At 36.2% G+C, this 12,500-nt stretch overlaps 1 protein-coding gene across 11 annotated transcripts in view; it reads left to right on the forward strand.

The window, feature by feature from the left end:
- LOC106880892 (uncharacterized) overlaps window positions 1-12,500 on the forward strand; it is a 225,556-nt gene that overhangs the window by 39,287 nt on the left and 173,769 nt on the right. For all 11 annotated transcript variants that reach the window (XR_016243577.1, XR_016243576.1, XM_089359363.1 and 8 more), the window contains exon 2: window positions 1,862-1,942. The gene's annotated coding sequence lies outside the window, so the exon portion shown is untranslated. The remainder of the gene's footprint in view (window positions 1-1,861; window positions 1,943-12,500) is intronic.

Raw genomic sequence — 12,500 nt, forward strand, 5'->3', positions numbered from 1 at the left:
AAATTTGAGATCAGCAAATGTTTGAAGCTGAATTTTATCTGGCTGTGAAGAGAAAATTTGACTGTTTGGGTTGTGTTGGCATGAAAGGACAGTTGAGACTGAAGGCAAAAAATGTGGTGAGTGATGAGTGAGATGGGTTTTAACTATGATGGATAATGAGTAAAGATGTAGGAAAACTTTCTTGATGTGTTTCATCTATTATTTTTGCTACTGGTTGTTGTTTGTTCCTTCTCAAGCCATGCCTGGCTCATAAGGACCAGTTTTCCTGTTTCATTGGCATATAGGTTCCCCACCTGGATGGGACGCTGGTCCATCACAGGTGAGCTGCTAGATGCAGGAGGAAAGAGTGAGAGGAAGTTGTGGTGAAAGAGTCAGCAGAGGTTTGCCGTCGTCTTCTGCCAAAGCCACGTGGAACTTAGGTGTTTCATTCATAAACACACATCGGCCAGTCTGAGATTCGAACCCGTGATCCCTCGACTGCTAGTCCGCTGCTCTAACCACTATGCCATGTGCCTCCACTTTGCTACTGGTGATGAGTCTAAATTGTTTTGCTATTGCATGATACCAAACAGATTTCAGAAGGTCTCTGTTCTTGAAGGATGTGTCTGGTTGATAAGGAGGCCTTGTGACTGCATGAGACTGTGTTGGATAGTGACATCTATGTGTGAGTGTGTATGTGCATGCATGTGTGTGTTTACACGCATGTGAGTGTAAGTGCATGTATGTGTAGGTGTGTGTGCTTTGCATGTGTAATAAGCGTGTGTGTGTGTGTTTGTGAGTGTTGGAAAACAGTAAGTTTTTTAGACTTCAACTTCTATTTGACCAATACTGTGGATGCTTCCAGGAATGACAATCACTTACTAAATTTCTAAAAATATTAAAATTTGCAGAATCATCAAACCCATGACATGACAGCACTTAAAGACGTAAATGCATATAGAAGAAACAGTTCTGAAATAGCACAAAGTCAAAAAGAAGATAAATAGATTGTGCCAACCTATCTAGTTCAACCCAGCTCTGATAAACAAACAAGTAAAAACTTCACTGGCTGTTGTTGAAGATTGAAAAAAGATAAGATATGAAACATGAACACTGTTGTATCGAACAACTGGTTGCTTTGTTTTCAATATGGACAAAACAGTAACTTCTTTGGAAGACACCACCCTTTTGTAATCTTTTGCTTTTATTATAGTTCTTTGAGTTTATAGAATTCTATCTTTGTTAGCACGAACTGCTGCTTGCCAGGACATGCAAAGTACTTCCTTGTTGTGGGTCTGATGGGTTAAAAAAAATTTCCTGTACATCATTTTAGAGAGTCAGTCTTGTTCATCTTTTTGTTATTTATTATTTTTTTTTTTTTTGCACTGGTGGGTTGTCATGACATTCTGGTATCTGGATGATAACATGTAACACGAACATGTTACATATTATCTAGGATAGTCAAAGGTGCAGGTGTGGATGTGAGGTTAAGGAGTTTGCTTACCAACCACATGGTTTTGGGTTCAGTCCCACTACATGGTACCTTGGGTGAGTGTATTTTACTTTAGATGTTGGCTGATCAAAGCCATTTGAGTGGATTTGGTACATGAAAACTGAAAGAAGCCTGTTGTGTGTATGTGTGTGTATACTTACACACACACACACACACACACTGTAAAAGTAAACAGTCACATCAGATCTCAAAGCTGTGAAATAATGCATGATAAATTCAAAACAATGTGGATAAATAAGCATTACATTTGACAGAATAATTTGAATGTTAAAGGGTTAATTAAGAAACCATTATTATTATTATTATCATTAAGAAACCATTATTATTATCATAGTAGTAAACATATTTCATATATTTGTTATATTTCAGGAGGTGATACCCAGAGTAATTACAAGGCGAATTAAATTTTCTTTCCCCGATTACTGCTGCAATTTTGTCAGTCTTTGCAAGGTATTAATATTTTTCTTTTAATTCTTTTTTTAAAAAAAAACAAGAAAAAAAGGAAATTTTTTTAATGTACTTTTATTAATTTTAATATATTTAAGGTAGAGGGGCTCCGAAAGGGGCCTCAGGGAGTAGTGTCCCTGCCATCCTGAGCTATTTTTCCACCACATTTCTTAAAAATTTTGGTCTTCTATTTTCTAGCTCAATGATAACGTTTGATATTTTGTGATATATATATATATATATATATATATATATATATATATATATATAGTGGAGGCACAATGGCCCAGTGGTTAGGGCAGCAGACTCGCGGTTTTGATTTCCAGACTGGGCATACTGAGTGTTTATTGAGCGAAAACACCTAAAGCTCCACGAGGCTCCGGTAGGGGATGGTGGTGAACCCTGTTGTATTCTTTCACCACAACTTTCTCTCACTATTTCTTCCTGTTTCTGTTGTACCTGTATTTCAAAGGGCCAGCCTTGTCACGCTGAATATCCCCGAGAATTATGTTAAGGGTACACGTGTCTGTGGGGTGCTCAGCCACTTGCACGTTAATTTCATGAGTACGCTGTTCCGTTGATTGGATTAACTGGAACCCTCAACGTCGTAAGCGACGGAGTGCCAACAATAAATATATATATATATATAGGGATAAATCAACGTCCATGTTTCTGAAAAGAAAGAGATACAAAGAACACAAAAAGAGAAATGCCATTATAATTATAAAAAAGTTTAAATAAATTGGTGAACTTTCACCTAAATCTAACGATGTAAATTTTGGACTAATCACCATGAGATGATACAAAAACCATCGAATGATAATGAGGTGTTTCAGATAACACCTGATGATTATTAGATATTTCTTATCTGGATTTACAAGAAAAATACTCAAGTTACTAAGCAAAATCATATTTAAAGAGTCAAAATGACACATTCAAGTTTTTTATTTTTCTAATTTCCATTTTTCTTAAATGAAAATCGAAAAAATGCTTAATAAATATAGACACAGTCATGGGTGTGTGATTAAGTGGTTAAGAAGGTTGCTTTGCAACCACATGGTTCTGGGTTCAGTCCCTCTGCATGGCTACTATAGCTTCAGGTTTCCAATGCCTTGTGAGTGAATTTTGGCAGATAGAAACTAAATTCTTTGTTATATTTAAAGTAATTGAAAGAAACACAGAGCATCTCAAAATAAATACAGCAATGAAAGGGTTAAATGGTGATGATGAGACAGATGGTGGTGGTGATGACGATAATGATGACAATGAATGAGTAATAATCACATACCAGACTGGTATTTGAACTTCCCAGACTGGTGTTTGAACTGGTAATGTCCTTTCTTGGGTGTCATTCATCTATTGCATTTCTAGTTCAACATTCAGACTTTGGCTGGTCAAGAGGAAACAATTGAACTTTAGTATAGCCTAAGATTTTGTGTACTTGTAAGACAATCCCAGTTAACCGGGACTGTCCTTTGTTACAAATGTCATGCAATGACCCATGAAATAAATATAGTCTACATTTCGAACACATTTTTGTGTGTTGTTTACTTATAGGATGGGATAAAAATAGAAAACACTATATCAAGCATAAACAGATTTGAACTTAGAAATATAAACCAATGGACCACAGCTTTTGCATTTTCTTATTTTTCTTGTTGAACCAGAGGACTCATAAGGCCAGCTTATCCCCTTTCCATGGTGTGTAAGTGACTGAGACCCTAACATTGCCCTGAACGACCAGTTCATTGGAAGATTCACAGCCAGCAATTTTGAGGAAAGGGGACAATTTGATAACATCAACCCTCGCTAGTATTTGACTGCCACTGTGCTTTATTAGCTCCGAAGGGATGAAACATAAAGATGACTCTGGTGAGATTTGAACTCAGAATGTCTCAGAATGCAAAGAGCGTGAAGAAATACTGCTGAGCATTTCACACACACACACACACACACACACACACACACACACACACACACACAGACACACACGCACACACACACACACACACACACACGTATTTAGAGGTTAAAATAGCCTCATTAAGGGATAAAAATATCCAATGAATTACTGGCTCATTGCCTATTATTTTTTTTGTGAATAATAATATTCATAATAATAATAATATTCATAAAATAATAGGTCTAAATATAAGTCTTGGTTTATAAATATTCAAAAGAAAATTTAGAAAATGGAGATGTTGCATTAATATAATTTAATATATTTATTTATATATAATATATATATATATATATATATATATACACGTACATATGACAGGCTTCCACACAGTTTCCATTTACCACATTCACTCATAAGGCATTGGTCAGCCCAGGGCTATAGAAAATACTTGCCCAAAGTGTCACACTGTGGAACTGGACTCAAAACCACATGGTTGCAAAGTGAGTTTCTTAACCACATGGCCATGCCTGCACCCTATGTAGATTGAATAACTAAATGACTGAAGCAAGTTGTATTTTACACAAACTGAACTTTACCCAGATTATCTTAATGCTAATCTGTGGAACTTGCAAGAAACTGCATCAAAAGGAATCTTTCAAGGAGTGTAGATACTTAAGGAAACAAACTGGCAGGTTTGTGCAGGTGCATTGTAGATCTACTTAGAGAACTAGGATTAGTTGGAAAAGAAAGGATATTAGACGTGAGAAATGTGCTGGTCTTTCGTTAGTCTTGAGATGTTGTCTTAAAGAAATACATTTCAGATCTGTTTTGTGGGTTTTTTTAAAAAACTTTTTATTTTAAATAAAATAAATAAAAAAATGTTTTCTAAACTTAGTTGAATAACTTGCTTCAACAAATATGAATAATAATATTGGAATGTTGAAGATGATCTTGTCTCTAATAACAATAGCTGAGCAGATATAAAGACAAATTGTTCCTGTCTGAACGGTTGCTTTGATTTCTGTTGGATATTTTCACTAACAGTGCTTGTCTAGTGCTTAAAGGTAAAAATGTTTTGTCATTTGTTGCTTGAAGAGCTATTTTCTTCCTGTTTTTTTTTGTGTGTGTGTGTCTGAAAGCTGTACATATATTAAAATAAATTGCTAGTATGTGAATAGTTTTCACTGAAAAAAAAAACTCCCAAAACTCTGGCTACAGAGAAAAAACATATTTGTCTTGTTGAGTTTATCTGAAATGTGAATTCAATGAGTTTTATTGGGGTTGTATGTGCTGTTGGCAAAGGCTGTAATGATGGTCGTTAATGCAAATAAACTTAGCGGAGGTAATATTAAAAGTATATTAACATAATTGCTGCTTCATCTTGTCCTTAGCTCGAAATACTAAAGGAAGTCAGTCCAATGTCAGTTAGTAGCATTAGCTGAAGTTCATGGGCTAATTTTTTGCTGACTTCATGTTGAATTGCTGCAAAATAAGAAACTGGGTCGACCGCTCTAGCTTTAGGTCATCAGGTCAAGAGTGATAATTATTTTGAAGGTAATTAATTTTATATGTGAGATCATGTACAAATCTTCACACACATCTGCACACACATATAGAAGACTATCTGAATTTTATATAATGCTTTCCTTTCGCTACCACCATAGCTACACGTCCCTACATTTACTACAGCAACCCTAAGTGAAGTGCTTGAGCTGACCACTTGAATTGTCTCAAGACATCTCGTTGGTTTACATTATACTTTTGAGTGGTGCAATCCTTTCCATTATTTATTCATTCCATTATTATTATTATCATTATTATTATTATTATTATTATTATTATTATTATTTGTTAGCAGTACTCTAATTTAGGTTTTCTTTTGCTATTTTGAAGTATTTAGTCTGCCGAGCAACCACACCTTTTTTACTTACAAGTGTTTCATTTGAATATGATTTATAAATAACTCTGTGATATCTTATAAAGGATTCTCTGTTATATCTGATTATAACTTTCATCACCTACATGCTTACTTCGTGAATTTTTTTTCTTCAAAGATGCAAAAATAAAACCCCGAAAGAAAATAAAAAGATTCACATTAAATTTTCATTACTCATTTAAAGCTACTTTTATTCTGGCTTTGATGGAAAAAGTACAAATAAATGGAAATTACTGTCTTTCAGTGATCTTTCAAGCCTTCTCAATATACAATTACATCGTATGCTATGGCATTTGACAGCATTCTTTTATTCTTTTAGCACATACTGGAGCACCACCTTCAGTCAAGCAAATCGACCCCAGGACTTATTCTTTGTAAGCCTAGCACCTATTCTATCGGGCTCTTTTGTGGGGATGTAAACACACCAACATCAGTTATCAAGCGACAGACACACAAACACATAGTTGCTCCCGCAAAGCAAATTAAATAAAATTTGAATGCCAAAATTGATATAAAGGCCATCTTTTATGGTAACAGCAGCATCAGCAACTCTAGTATCTGCAGAAGATTCCTCTTTCTATTATGGGCACAAGGCCTGAAATTTGGGGGAGGGGTATAGTCGATTACATCGACCCCAGTACTCAGCTGGTACATATTTTACCGACCCTGAAAGGATGAAAGGCAAAGTCCACCTCGATAGAATTTGGACTCAGAATGTGAAAACAGACAAAATACCGCCAAGCATTTTGCCCGGTGTGCTAACGATTCTGCCAGCTCAACGCCTTAATGTGAATAAATATTGGTTTTGTATTTTATCACAAGGTCAGACTTTTCAAAAGAAGGGGATACATAGCCAATTTCATCGACCGCCACCAGTGTCCAACTGGTACTTATTTTATTGAACCTAAAAGGCTGAAAGGCAAAGTTGACCTTGGCATAATTTCAATTCAGAGCGTGAAGACGAACGAAATACTGCCAAGCACTTTGCATGGTGAGTTAATGATTCTGCCAGTTTGCCACTTTCTTTAAACGATTAACTTTCTGTCACTGGTTGACACAAAAGAGTAAAATGCTGGATTGGTACATTACTTACTTATGTATAAACTCCACCCCCCAATTTTTTATTTATTCATTTCTTTCAGTTAAAATCAAACATGGAATAATGCAACTTCATACATGACTGACTATAGTGTTTTCAAATTAGAGAAAAGTTATGAAATTTTGCCGTATATTTTATTGTACAGAGGTTATGGTTGACAAAATGTCTAGCAGATTGAATGTTGAATAACACCAACAACAGACTATGCAATAAACATTATATAACTAATATGATTTAAAAGGTGGTGAGCTGGCAGAAATGTTAGCACACTGGGCGTATTCTATCTGTCTTTACATTCTGAGTTCAAATTCCATTGAGGTTGACTGCCTTTTCATCCTTTCAGGGTCAATAAATTAAGTACCAGTTGTGTACTGGGGTCGATCTAATCGACTGCCCCACCTCCTCCAATATTTCAGGCCTTGTGCCTAGAGTAGAAAGGATGGCTGTGTGGTAAGAAGTTTGCTTCCCAACAAGATGGTCCTGGGTTCAGTCCCACTGCACAGCATCTTGGGCAAGTGTCTTCTACTCTAGCCTCAGGTCGACCGGAAACTGAAAGAAGCCTGTCGTGTGTGTGTGAGTGTGTATATATATGTATATATCTATGTGTGTGTTTATCCCCCACCACTGCTTGGCAACCGGTGTTGATGTGTTTACCTCGTCATAACCTGATGGTTTGGCAAGAGAGACTGACAGAATCAGTACCAGGCTTTATATATGAGTAACCCTTATATACTCCTGGTTGCATTTTCGCAATGCAAAACCTGCTCCTGCTTGTTTGGACATGAACTCACCGGGAAGCATCCAACTGAGCATACAAAATGTTCAGTAGGTAATCGACACCCGTAGCTAACAGCTGTATACTGTCCTTCTCTTCCAGATTGTGAAAGCTTACCATAACGTTTAATCTAAATACAGTGAAATTTTAAGACTTGATTTTTTTATGGGGATATATGGGTTAAAAAAAATAAGTACTGGAGTTAATTCATTAACTAAAAATTCTTCAAAGTAGTGGCCCCAGGATGACAGCGATCTAATGACTGAAACAAGTAAGAAAGAAATTAAAAAAAAAAAAAATGAAAATAGATATTATAACAATTAGGTTGTCTGTTTGTTTGCAGTCGCATATATGACATAGTGTTGAAGTAGGAGGTTGTCAAATACCAGATAGAGAGCGGAAGTGTGAGTTAGTTATAATAGGAGTCATAAACTTCCCTTCTAGATTTAACCCATTTGTGCCCAATTTTTTTTTATTTACTTTATTACCAAAACTCTTTTTTTATACAACTTTATCTAAATGTATAAAAAAAAATTTTATTACCGTATTTGAAAGATACTCCAGTCTTGATGACTAATTAAAGGTATCTCAGAAAAATACAGGTGTTGCAGTAATATGGTGGATTAACCTTCTGGTCCTAAAAAAAAAAAGGGTCATGGGTGCTAATGGGTTAAAGCAGTAATATATTGTGTATTACTCTTTTACTTGTTTCACTCATTTTGCTGTGGCCATGCTGGAGCACCGCCTTTAATCGAACAAATCAACACCAGGACTAATGGGACGTAAACATACCAACAGTGGTGGTCAAGCAATGGTGGGGAACAAACACACACACACACATACACATATATATGACGGGCTTCTTTCAGTTTCCGTCAACCAAATCCACTCACAAGGTTTTAGTCGGCCTGAGGCTATAGTAGAAGACACTTGCCCAAGGTGCCACGCAGTGGGACTGAACCTGGAACCATGTGGTTTTGAAGCAAGCTTCTTAACACACAACCGCTACAGCATATTCTCAAAAGTAAGAAAAGAATTTAATATTTAGTGTCATTCAAACAGATGTATTTATTCTCATTAATTAATGAAGCTCGTTAGTTTTGACGACACTGGTATACTAGTTTTATTACAAACGTCAGTCTTATCACATGTGCCATGCTTGTGTAGATTGGAGAAATCTGAGAAAATGGCTTCTTTCTGTTTTTTTTCAACCATTCCTGACTTCAGTTACTATCATCACCACCACCACCATCATCATTTAATGTCTGTTTTCCATGCTGGCATGAGTTGGACACACACATGCATATACACACACATGCATATACACACACACACACACACACACAGATACATATATTAACATATACATATACATACATATATATATATATATATATATATATATATATATATATACATGTGTATGTGTATATATATATATATTTGTGTGTATGTATATGTGTTTGTATGTGTATGTATACATATATACGAATATATACATACATGCATATATATATATATATATATATATATATATATATATATACATATATATATTCTATTGACTTTAGCACTGCTAATTCAGTCTGGACTAACTTGTTTGAAAATGTCATTCTCATGTTGCTACTTTGCCATCATTTTAACTCATCTCATTCTTCTTAAGTTTCATAGCTAGGCTCTCATCATCTCCATTTCATCATTTCTTTCAAAGACTAACCGATTCTTTTGATTCCCAGAATTCAATCCGTTGAGATTTCTTACATTCTCATGTGTATGAATTTAATCTTGGCGTCGATAACAACCACCAGTCACCATTTTTCCTATCAACTTCACTGGTTATCCATCTACTTGGCCTCTAATAACTCTTTCCTTCTTCGACCGATAATACTTCTTATGCATCCGTTTTATTACTTCTCCAATCATTTTTGATATTCAATGAAATTAGGAGATATGTGTATCAACTAACACGGGAGTCTTTACATATTTTACTTGACTTGCTGGAAAAAACAGCCTCTTTATCAAGAGCACGTTTGCTTATGGGCCTCAAATGCGAAAGCTTGCAGATCATTGGCAGAAGGTCATGGAAAATGATGGCGCTTATTTTGAAGAATAGTTGTTGTTGTTTTTGAATAAATTCTTGCATAAAAAATCATTATTTTATCATGGTGCACAAACTTTTTCCTCAACCTAGTATTTTCAATTCTAATTCTGAACCTTCTCCTATAGGTGCAGGTACAAGTGTGTGGTTAAGGTCACTTTTCAACCATGTCGTTTTGGGTTCAATCCCACTGCATGATACCTTGGGCAAGTGTCTTCTATCATAGCCCCAGGCTGACCAATGCCTTGTTAGTGAATCTAGTAGGTTGAAGTTTACATCTTTTTTCCTAAAATTACCTGAAGAAGGGACTCTATGTTCAAAATATTGAAATACAAGATAAAAGGAACAAACTATTGGCTTGTATTATTTCCTGTAAGTCACATGGTGTGTGCGTTGTGTCTCCCCCCCCCCCCCCGCCCTCTGCTTAACAACTGTTGTAGATTTATTTATACTCCTGCAACTTAGCAGTTTATTAAAAGAGACCAATGAAATAAGTACCGGCATCGATTTGCTTGACTAAACTTTTCAAGGCAGCGCCCCAGCATGGCCACAGTGCAATGACTGAAACAAGCAAAAAATTATAAAAGGGAAAAGGAAGCTCTGAATATCTGATTACAAGCTTATAAAACACACCTGTGTTACCTGTGTTCTTACCCCCCCCCCCCTGCTAGGCTAACAGCAGTGAATCATTTGCACCTGTTGTACCGAACGAATGACTATTAAATGACCGTGAAAATACCAGGTAACTGACTCCTCAGTTGGTTATCCTCTTCCTCATCACATCACTCCTTTGCAACTCCTCCAGGATGAGTCACTTTGAGGAGTTTGATAATCATGAAGGCAATAAAACTTTGCCAACAAAGAAATTTTACCTCATCGTCACAAACATGGTACTGATGGGATGCCAGGTCCAACCCTAAAGGTGTGAGAAGGTGAGCCTAAGAGAGAATCCAAGCAGTGAATCAGGAGGGGGGAGTGGAGGACAGGGCGTGTAGTTTCATTAGAGCATGATGGGAAGAGTAAAAGTGGGTTAGAGTTGGGGGTAGTGGGGAATAGATAATGAATCTATAAATTCATTGGGAGTCTGGTGCAGGTTTTGGCCTGGCCGGCTCTTGTGGTACCATCCCACCCATGCTAGCATGGAACACGGATAGTAAAAGATAAGGATGATGATTATAGATTCATCAGTGTAGGTGTGGCTGTGTTGTTAAAAAGTTCATTTTCAAATCACATGCTTCTAGGTTCAATCTCACTGCACAACACCTTTAGAAAGTGTTGTCTATTGTAACCTTGGTTGGCAACGCCAAGCACTTTGGAGAGAAAATTGCTTTGCTGGAATTGTGTGGAAACTTGTCAGTTAAAGTGTATCAGTTCTTAGGAGAGTATGCAGAGTTCATTGTTCTGTTCAGCACTACCACCTGACTCTACCACCTGACTCTACCACCAGGCTCTTTTGGTCCCTTTAGCAGAGTTCATTGTGGTGCGAACATTCAACATAGACTCCAGTCTGAGGATAACTCAAGATTCATAGTTCCTTTCTCCCCCCCCCCCCCACTCCCCACCATTTTCTGAGTCACTACCAAAAAAAATTTTTTTATTTTAAAAAAAAAATAAAAGTAAAAAATAAAGAATAAAAATAAAAAAGTTAGGGTGCTGGCTCTGACTAAGCTATTAAGAAAATGAAAAAAAAAAAAAGGCCCCAAAACTAGTAAAAAATGAATTGTGAATGAGTGCTTATTTTTAGACTTAGCCTTGTAAAGAAAATAAATATGAAATGAATATCTCAAGAATATACATTTTCTTGTTTTGTATATGATGACCTACTAAGTATAATGAAGCATTGTTCTGTTTCTGGCCAGCAAAAGAAGGTGTTACAAGGAGCCATATATTTTCCTTTTTCGTAAGAATGTCTTACATGCTGTAAAATATGACTGAATAAAAACTGAGCCAATGACAGAGCCTTTATTTAATTGCATGACCTGATAGAAATGGGAGATTAATCTCTCCTTTGAACCTCACCCCTATCAGATTTGGCAAAAAAAAAAAAAAAAAAGATGCTTGGGTAATGTTGTCCTAGGGAAAACAAGGCTGGAATGCTTTTGATTTGGGCTGATTTGGGGGCTAGGGTTATACAACAACAGTTCGGTAAAATTAGATTGAACTTCAATATTTTAATCTTATTTGTTAAATTATTATTTTAGATTGTGTGTGTGTGTGTATGTGTGTGTGTGTGTGTGTATCATATCATCATCATCATCATTTGACATCCGTTTTCTATGCTGGCATGGGTTGGATGGTCTGACTGGTAAGGCCAGGGGCCACACCAGGACCCATGGTCTGTTTTGGCTTGGTTTCTACAGCTGCATGCCCTTCCTAATACCAACCACTTTACAGAGTATACTGGGGGCTCTTTATGCAGCACTGGCACCAGTGCCTTTATGTGGCACCAGCATCGGTATCAAGGCGCCAGATAACTCAATCCTTACTTATCTCTTTCATAAGGCTAAGGACCAATATATGTGTGTATATATATATATATATATATATATATATATATACATATATAATTGTTAAAGAGGACAACAAACGTTAAGGCAAGGCAAACATCAAGTCATATACATTATTATTATTGGAAAAAATTAAGTCTTTCCAATGATAATAATCTATATGACTTGAGATGTTTGCCTTGCCTTTACGTTTGTTGTCCTCTTTAACAATTATATATCCGCTGCATTGGAAATCTGTATTGG

The sequence above is a fragment of the Octopus bimaculoides genome, chromosome 11 (assembly GCF_046866305.1).
Source record: "Octopus bimaculoides isolate indiv1 chromosome 11, ASM4686630v1, whole genome shotgun sequence".
Lineage (NCBI taxonomy): Eukaryota > Metazoa > Mollusca > Cephalopoda > Octopoda > Octopodidae > Octopus > Octopus bimaculoides.